The sequence below is a fragment of the Nicotiana attenuata genome, chromosome 11 (genome assembly GCF_001879085.1).
Source record: "Nicotiana attenuata strain UT chromosome 11, NIATTr2, whole genome shotgun sequence".
Taxonomy (NCBI): domain Eukaryota; kingdom Viridiplantae; phylum Streptophyta; class Magnoliopsida; order Solanales; family Solanaceae; genus Nicotiana; species Nicotiana attenuata.
Genome location: NC_031999.1, coordinates 31,188,196 through 31,197,504, shown reverse-complemented (window position 1 = coordinate 31,197,504; position 9,309 = coordinate 31,188,196).

The window sequence follows — 9,309 nt, the reverse complement described above, 5'->3', positions numbered from 1 at the left end:
CCCAAAAACCCTGAGCAAGAGGAAATGATACGGAAGGTTAAGAGCTTAGAATAGTCATTCCGAAACATGCAGGGGCTCGGAGGACAAGTGAGTGTAGCCTACAAGGACCTGTGCCTGTTTCCTGATGTCCAGTTGCCAGCAGGATTCAAGCTGCCCAAGTTTGACCTATATGATGGCCATGGTGATCCGGTGGCCCACTTAAGGGGGTTCTGCAGCAAGATGAGAGGAGCTGGAGGAAGGGACGAGTTATTGATGGCTTACTTTAGTCAAAGTCTAAGTGGAGCAGCTTTGGAGTGGTACACACGACAGGATCATGCTCGATGGTACACTTGGGACGACCTGGCCCAAGCATTTGCATGTCATTTTCAGTACAATCTCGAAATTGTCCCGGACCGTCTGTCACTAACTAAAATTGAGAAGAAGCCCGGAGAAAGCTTCAGAGAGTATGGTTTTCGGTGGAGAGAGCAGGCGGCAAGAGTCGATCCTCCAATGAAAGAGAACGAGATGGTTGATTATTTCCTACAGGCTTTGGAGCCAACCTATTATGGTCATCTGGTGTCAGCAGTGGGAAAAACTTTCAACGAGGTCGTGAAAATGGGAAGTATGGTGGAAGAGGGTCTCAAGTCTAACAAGATTATGAGCTATTCAGCAATCAAAGCAACTACTCAGGCTATTCAGAGCGGCACTGGAGGAGTATTGGGAAAGAAGAAGAAAGAAGAGGTTGCAGTAGTGGAATCGAGAGCTTGGTCCAGAGGTCCATCGCCATATTATCACCAACCTCGCCCTCACCCCCAAACCTACCCACACACCTCATATGGCCCACCACAGCACTATTACCCACCTCCTGTCCCCAATTTCTCTGTCCACCATGCCCAAACATACCCCCAACCTCCTACCCATGCACAATGGCGCACACCCACCCCACAAAATACTTACTCAGCTCAAAACACCTACCCACCCCCAAGAACCAACAGAAATCCCGCTGGAACCGGTTTTCGACCTAACCCTGCATTTAAGAATGATAGGCTGCAAAAGAAGAAGACTTTCACTCCCTTGGGTGAATCTTACACTAGCTTGTACCACAGATTGAGACAGTTGGGCATGCTGAGTCCGATTGAACCCAAATTGCCAAATCCTCCCCCAAGGAATCTGGACCACTCTGTGAGTTGTGAATATTGCTCAGGTGCGCCGGGACATGACACAGAAAAATGTTGGCACTTGAAAACGGCCATCCAAGAGCTCATTGATACCCGCCGAATTGAAGTGCAAGCCCCAGAAACACCTAACATCACCCAAAATCCATTACCAACTCATCACGAGACCCATATGATCGAGCTAGTCCAAAAGGGAGAGCATAAGAAGCCGTCACAAACCGTAATGATGATCAGGGCTAGTGAGGATAGATCAAATGAGAAACTAACAAAGGGGAGAGCATTGATCAAGGTAGGAGAAACAGTTAGCAAACCAGTTGTAGTGATGAAGAAGGAGCTTTTGAGCAGTGTTGCAGAAAAAGAAGAACCAGCTAAAGTGGTAGTGTCGGGGGCAGATGTCAAGCCCGTTGTGATTGTGAAAGGGGCTCGCACAGAGCCAGTTGTCATCAAGCCAGTGACTCAGTTACCAGTAATCAGTGAAAAGGCCGTCCCATGGAATTACGGCCGAGTGACAGTGATGTATCAGGGAAAGGAAGTTAAGGAAGAAGTTTGTGAAACACATGGACTGACTCGCTCAAGAAGATGCTTTGCTTCTGACGAGCTGAGAAAGGCTAAACTCACCAAAGATAATCCAGTATCAGTAAAGAAAGCTATAACTGAAGAAGAGGCAGAAGAATTCTTGAAGAAGATGAAGGCACAAGATTATTCCATTGTAGAACAATTGAGAAAGACCCCGGCGCAAATCTCTTTGCTATCATTACTGATTCACTCAGATGAGCACCGCCAGGCATTGATGAAAAATTTTGAATGAGGCCCATGTTCCTGATAAGATTTCTGTGAACCATCTAGAGAAAATAGCAAACAAGATTTTCGAGGTCAACAGGGTTACGTTTTCTGATGATGAGCTGCCTTTGGAAGGCACTGAGCATAATAGAGCACTCTACCTCACGGTGAAATGTGAAGACTCTGTGGTCACCCGGGTGCTAGTTGATAACGGGTCCAGTGCAAACATTTGCCCTCTCTCCACCCTGGAAAAGTTAAAGGTGGACAGTGAGAGAATCCACAAGAATAGTATTTGCGTGCGAGGATTTGATGGAGGAGGCAAGGACACAGTTGGGGATATAGTGTTGGAACTGACAATAGGTCCGGTTGAATTCACTATGGAGTTCCAGGTGCTCGACGTGGCTGTCTCTTACAATCTCTTGTTAGGCCGACCCTGGATCCATGCAGCAAAGGCAGTGTTATCTACCTTGCACCAGATGGTTAAATTAGAGTGGGACAGGCAAGAGATTGTGGTGCATGGGGAAGATAGTTCGTGTACTCCGGGTGGTGCCATTGTGCCTTTCATAGAAGCTGAGGATGACAAAGGTCCATGGGTTTATCAATTCTTTGATACGGTATCGGTTGAAAAGATCCCGGAAGGGAAGTGTATTCCTGTGCGAAAGGTAGCTGCTGCATCCGTCATGGTTGCGTCGGAAATGCTGAAGAACGGATTTGTACCTGGAAAGGGCTTGGGTGCTTCTTTACAAGGCATCGTACAACCAGTATCTCTTCCTGCAAACTTGGATACTTTTGGTTTAGGCTTCAGGCCCACTGCTGCAGACATAAGGCGAGCTAGAAGGATGAAAAAGAAAGCATGGACCCTTCCAAAACCTATCCCCCGCCTTTCCCGTTCCTTTGTCAGGCCTGGTACTAAGAAGCGCCTAGCAACAACAATGTCCAGTGGTGTGATTGATCCCGACAAGGAGCTGATTGAGAGGTTTGAAAAGCTGTTTTATGAGGTGAATGTATTGGAGGCCGGAGAAGGTCCAAGCAACGCAGATGTTCAGTTCGTGGGGCCCCAGGCAAAGCTTAACAATTGGGAAGCAACTCCCCTTCCTACCCGGAGGGAGTCTTTGTAGTTAGTTTTGATTTCCTTTCAGTTTAATCTGGATTATTTCCAAGGTTGTAATTCGGATGCTATGTTCCGTCCGTTTGGATGAGTTAAACCTTGTTATCTTAAATATTAATGAAATGCAATTTCCTTCTTTTCATTCCTGATAGTTTTTATTTTGTCTTTCTTTTCTTTCTTGTACAGTCCCTTTTACGCTGGTTTCAGTGATGTGTCATGCATGAGGAGTCTTCAGCCCAGTCTTAAATGCCAATCTAACTCAGACATAATAATACAAGAAATTGAGTGTGATGACGAAATAGAATATGATGATGAGGAAGCTTTTGAGGAAATCAGTAAAAAAATTAAGCCATTTTGAAGAAAAACCCTAACCTAATCTGAATGACACCGAGGCAATCAATTTAGGGGATCAGGAGAATGTGCGGGAAACGAAAATAAGCGTCCATTTGGAACCACAGCTTAGAGAAGAGATTATTAAAGCACTGTTTGAGTACAAAGATGTTTTGCATGGTCATATGACGACATGCCAGGTTTAAGCACTGATTTGGTGGTCCACAAATTGCCCACTGACCCAGCATGTCCTCCTATCAAGCAGAAGCTAAGGAAATTTAAAACAGACATTAGTGTGAAAATCAAAGAAGAGGTCACCAAGCAGTTTGAGGCAAAGGTCATCCGGGTCACGCGGTATCCCACCTGGTTAGCCAATGTTGTGCCTGTGCCAAAGAAGGATGGAAAGACCAGGGTGTGCGTAGATTACCGTGACCTCAATAAGGCAAGTCCAAAAGACAACTTCCCACTACCAAACATCCACATATTGATCGACAATTGTGCCAAACATGAGATTGGTTCCTTTGTGGATTGTTATGCGGGCTATCACCAGATTTTGATGGATGAGGAGGATGCGGAAAAGACGACATTCATCACGCCTTGGGGAACGTATTGTTATAGGGTCATGCCATTTGGGTTGAAGAATGCAGGGGCGACGTATATGAGGGCGATGACCACCATGTTCCATGACATGATGCATCGGGAAATTGAGGTCTATGTAGACGACGTGATCATAAAGTCAAGGAAACAATGTGACCATGTCAAGGACTTGAGGAAATTCTTCCAGAGACTCCGCAGGTACAACCTCAAACTTAATCCAGCAAAGTGTGCGTTTGGAGTCCCATCGGAGAAGTTGTTGGGATTCGTGGTAAGTCGGCGCGGTATTGAGTTAGACCCGTCCAAGATCAAAGCCATTCAGGAGCTACCACCGCCAAGGAACAAGAAAGAGGTGATGAGTTTGCTTGGCAGGTTGAATTACATCAGCAGTTTCATTGTGCAGCTCACAACGACCTGCGAGCCCATCTTTAAGTTGCTAAAGAAAGATGCTGCGGTCAGATGGACGGATGAATGTCATGCAGCATTTGACAAGATTAAGGAGTATTTGGCTAGTCCACCTGTGTTGGTCTAGCCGGAGCCGGGAAGACCCTTGATCCTTTATCTGACCGTGTTGGATAATTCTTTTGGTTGTGTACTGGGGCAACATGACATCACAGGAAAGAAAGAGTAGGCGATTTATTACCTCAGCAAGAAGTTCACATCATATGAGGTGAAGTACACTCAACTTGAGAGGACGTGTTGTGCCTTAACCTGGGTAGCGCAGAAGTTGAAACATTACTTGTCAGCATATACTACCTATCTCATCTCTCGGTTGGACCCGTTGAAGTACATTTTTCAGAAACCCATGCCCATAGGGAGGCTGGCGAAATGGCAAATCTTGCTTACAGAGTTTGATATTGTCTACGTGACCCGGACTGCAATAAAAGCACAAGCGCTGGCTGATCAATTGGCCGAAAATCCAGTTGATGATGAATATGAACCTTTGAAAACATACTTCCCCGATGAGGAGATAATGCATGTTGAAGAATTAGAACGAGTCGAGAAGCCAGGATGGAAACTGTTCTTTGACGGGGCTACCAATGCCAAGGGCATCAGGATAGGAGCAGTACTGATTTCCAAGACAGGGCAACACCCTGTCACTGCTCAACTTCGTTTCTATTGCACCAATAACATGGCTGAATACGAGGCGTGTATCTTGGGTTTGAGATTGGCTATAGACATGGGTGTCCAGGAAATCTTGGTCATGGGTGACTCGAATCTTCTGGTACACCAGATTCAGGGTGAATGGGAGACACGAGATTTGAAGCTCATACCGTACCGGCAGTGTTTGCGTGAACTTTGTCAACGGTTTCAATCAATAGATTTCAGGCATATTCCAAGGATTCACAATGAGGTTGCCGACGCTTTGGCTACTTTGGCGTCAATGTTGCATCATCCAGACGAGGCTTATATGGACCCATTACAAATTCAGGTCCGAGATCAGCATGCCTATTGTAATACGGTAGAAGAAGAGCATGATGGTGAGTCGTGGTTCCATGATATCAAATAATACCTCCGGATGGGAGTGTATTCGGCACAAGCTACAGGGGATCAAAAAAGAGCAATACGACGCTTGGCAAGTGGTTTTTTCTTCAGCGGAGGGGTGCTGTACAAGAGAACCCCAGATCTTGGATTATTGAGATGCATGGATGCTAAACAGGCTACAGTTATCATGGCTGAGGTACATGCGGGAGTTTGCGGACCTCATATGAGTGGATATGTATTGGCAAAGAAGATTCTCCGAGCGGGTTATTATTGGCTTACTATGGAACGGGATTGCATCAGTTTCGTGCGCAAGTGTCATCAATGTCAGGTATATGGAGATTTGATTCATTCTCCACCATCTGAATTGCATACAATGTCAGCACCATGGTCGTTTGTTGCTTGGGGAATGGATGTCATTGGGCCGATCGAGCCAGCGGCGTCAAATGGGCACAGGTTCATTCTGGTAGCTATTGATTATTTCACTAAGTGGGTTGAAGCAAAAACCTTCAAATCTGTGACCAAGAAGGCAGTGGTCGATTTTATGCATTCAAATATCATTTGTCAGTTTGGGATCCCGAAGGTAATCATCACGGACAATGGGGCCAATCTCAACAGTCATTTGATGGCAGAAACATGTCAGCAGTTTAAGATCACGCATCGCAATTCCACCCCATATCGTCCTAAAGCGAATGGAGCGGTCGAAGCAGCTAACAAGAACATCAAGAAAATACTTCGAAAAATGGTAGAAGGATCCAGGCAATGGCATGAGAAGTTACCTTTCGCCCTTTTAGGTTATCGCACTACTGTCCGCACTTCAGTAGGGGCGACTCCTTATTCACTGGTGTATGGCACTGAGGCAGTAATACTCGCAGAGTTTGAAATCCCGTCCCTTCGGATTATTGACGAGGCGAAAATTGATGATGTTGAATGGGTCAAGGTCCGCTTGGAACAACTAAGTTTGATTGATGAAAAGAGATTGGCAGCAGTATGTCATGGTCAGTTGTACCAACAGAGAATGACAAGAGTATATAACAAGAAAGTACGTCCGCGGAAGTTTGAAGTAGGGCAATTGGTGGAGGCGTATCTTACCTCATTGGGCTGAGGCAAAAGGAAAGTTCGCCCCGAACTGGCAAGGGCCATTTGTTGTAACCAGAGTATTGTCCAATGGCGCATTATATTTGACAGATGTGGGAGGAAAATGTGTAGAAATGGCTATCAACTCTGATGCAGTCAAGCGATACTATGTATGATTTCTTGGTTTAATTGTACTTTATTGTATTTGGCATATTTTTGAGATTGAAATGACGAAGGCATTTTGTTCTGCTATCCAAACACTTTATCCTTTGTTACCCCTTTTAAGCCTCATTACTTTCTTTCCTACCCCTCTTTCGGAATCAATAACAACTCGGAAGCTCGAGCAAGGAAAATCAGTGAAGAAATAAGAAAACACAGTCCAACGGAAAGAAAAGGAAAAAAAGAAAGAAAGAAAAAAAAAGAAAAATGAAGAAAAGAAAAAAAGAAATGAAAAGAAAGTGGAAGAAAAGGCAAGATTGCAACAGCAAAGTAATTCCTATGACCTGAACTAGTTTGACTTGATCCCGAAAGGGCATGTAGGCAGCCTCTCCCTGAGGTTCAGTCACATCGAAACAAAATCCCAAAAGTCCCCACGGAAAAACTGGAGCAGCAGTTATGGTTGTGCAAGAGAAGTTGATTCCGAGAGTTGTAATTGTGAACCCACATTGAATTGTTTTAGAGCCTTTTATACCCTTTCTTTCTAACCCTATCCAAAAGCCTGCGTTACGGTCCAAAGAAAGACCTTTTGATCAATCTTCAAGAAGTGCCAATACGAGCAAGTAAAAGTGATTCACGTCAGGGGCAACACTCCGGTGCAAGGGAAAAATGATAAAAATGAGAGTCTTATTGGTGAAAACCCTCACGGGCACTGTAAGGCGAAGTGAGTTGAGAGAAATCAAAATGAGAGAGTCTTATTGGTAAAAACCCTCACGGGCACCGTAAGGCGAAGTGAGTTGAGAGAAATCAAAATGAGAGTCTTACTGGTGAAAACCCTCATGGGCACCGTAAGGCGAAGGCGAGTTTTTCAGACAGGCAAATGAGACAAATCTGTGGTCAGAAGCCGCTCAGGACATCGCAAGACGAGCAAGGTTTGGGTTTGGGTGAAAATCAGGTTGTGAAAGTCCGGAACAGCAAATGTGGCGGTCGAAAGTTGATTGATTAGACAGACTGGGCTGGTTAATCCAAAATGCATGGCATGCTCAATGGTGCCAGCTGTTCCACTCAGATAAGTCTCATTCTCTTCTTTCTTCATTACAAATCATCCGTTCTCACATTCTCTTTATCCTTAACCCTCGAGGTCACTGCATTTCATTCTTTCGAGGTCTATCTTTAAGATATTTCAGTGTCAGTTCTGTTCGAAACAAAAGGAAGGAACGTCAAGGCTAACGACCAGCTTCCTAGTTGTACAGGCAGGCCAGAATATGTCAAAGATGTCAAAAGCAAAGTAAGTCATAAAGGACCACTGGAAGTTCATCGGTGGATTAATCGGATAATTGTGGGGAAGAAGCGATGTTTCAAAAGAGGGGTCAGAAACACAAAAACAACAATATGGGATAGAACACTTGGTTCATTAGAGTCAAGGGGTTGAAATTCGGTCAGGAAGCCGAGGGGATTCAAGGCAAGGCCAGGAAAGCGGGACGGAGCGGAGCCCAGCAGCAGGGATGCATCTAGCAAGAATGCCAGCAACTAGCCACCATTTTTAAAACTGACAAGATTTTTCTTTGATTGAAACGGGGGCAGATATTCCGTTCATTTCGGAAAAACCCTCCGTAAGGAAAGGTAGCACCCAAACAGGTATGACTGGAAACTATCAGGACCCTCCTGGAAAATGGGACTAGGTTTTCGAAACAATCATGAATGGCATAATTTAGCACAAATGCAACCCAAAGAACATAGGTTGTGTAAGATAGGGTTCAATTAGGAGTGTCAGGACCCTCCTGAATAATGAGACACAGTTTTAAGACCTCCTTTAGGTAACAAGATATTGTTCAGTCGTAGAATTGGCACGCTTAAGATGAGACTCGAGTTTTGATTTTTCATGACCCTCCTGGATAATGAGACGTAGTTTTAAGGTCTGCTTAGATAACAAAATACAGTGAAAGTCGTACCTTCACTAGATATAGCTTAGGTTCGTAATTGTTAGGAGTTATCAGAACCTTCCTAGATAATAGGATTTAGCTTTCACATTCTTGATAGAATAATTCAATTTAATACTCACCTCTGTACCCAGTCACCAAACTGGGGCAGAAAATGTTCTCTGTTTTCTTTATTTGTTGCAGTCAGGAGCCCACCTGGAGAACAAGGGAATACTTTCCAAGCGTTGCAGTCAGGAGCCCACCTGGAGAACAAGGGAATATTTCAAATTTCGGCCGTCAGGAGCCCACCTGGAGAACGAGGGAAGAACAATTTTAGCTTTTAATTTTTAATATTTGATAACATGCCGTACCCAATCACCAAACTGGGGCAGAAAATTTTCTTTGCTTGTTTTGTTGCAGTCAGGAGCCCACCTGGAGAACAAGGGAATGCTTTTCAAGTTCAGCAATCAGGAGCCCACCTGGAGAATAAGGGAATACTTTTCAAGCTTCAGCAATCAGGAGCCCACCTGGAGAACAAGGGAATACTTTTCCAGTTTCAGCAGTCACGAGCCCACCCGGAGAACAAGGGAAGTACGATTCAAATTCTATCCTTTAATTTTTAATATCTGATAACATGATGTGCCCAGCCACCACACTAGGACAGAAATTTTTCCTTGGTTGTCCGTTTGATAAGTCAGGAGCCCGCCTG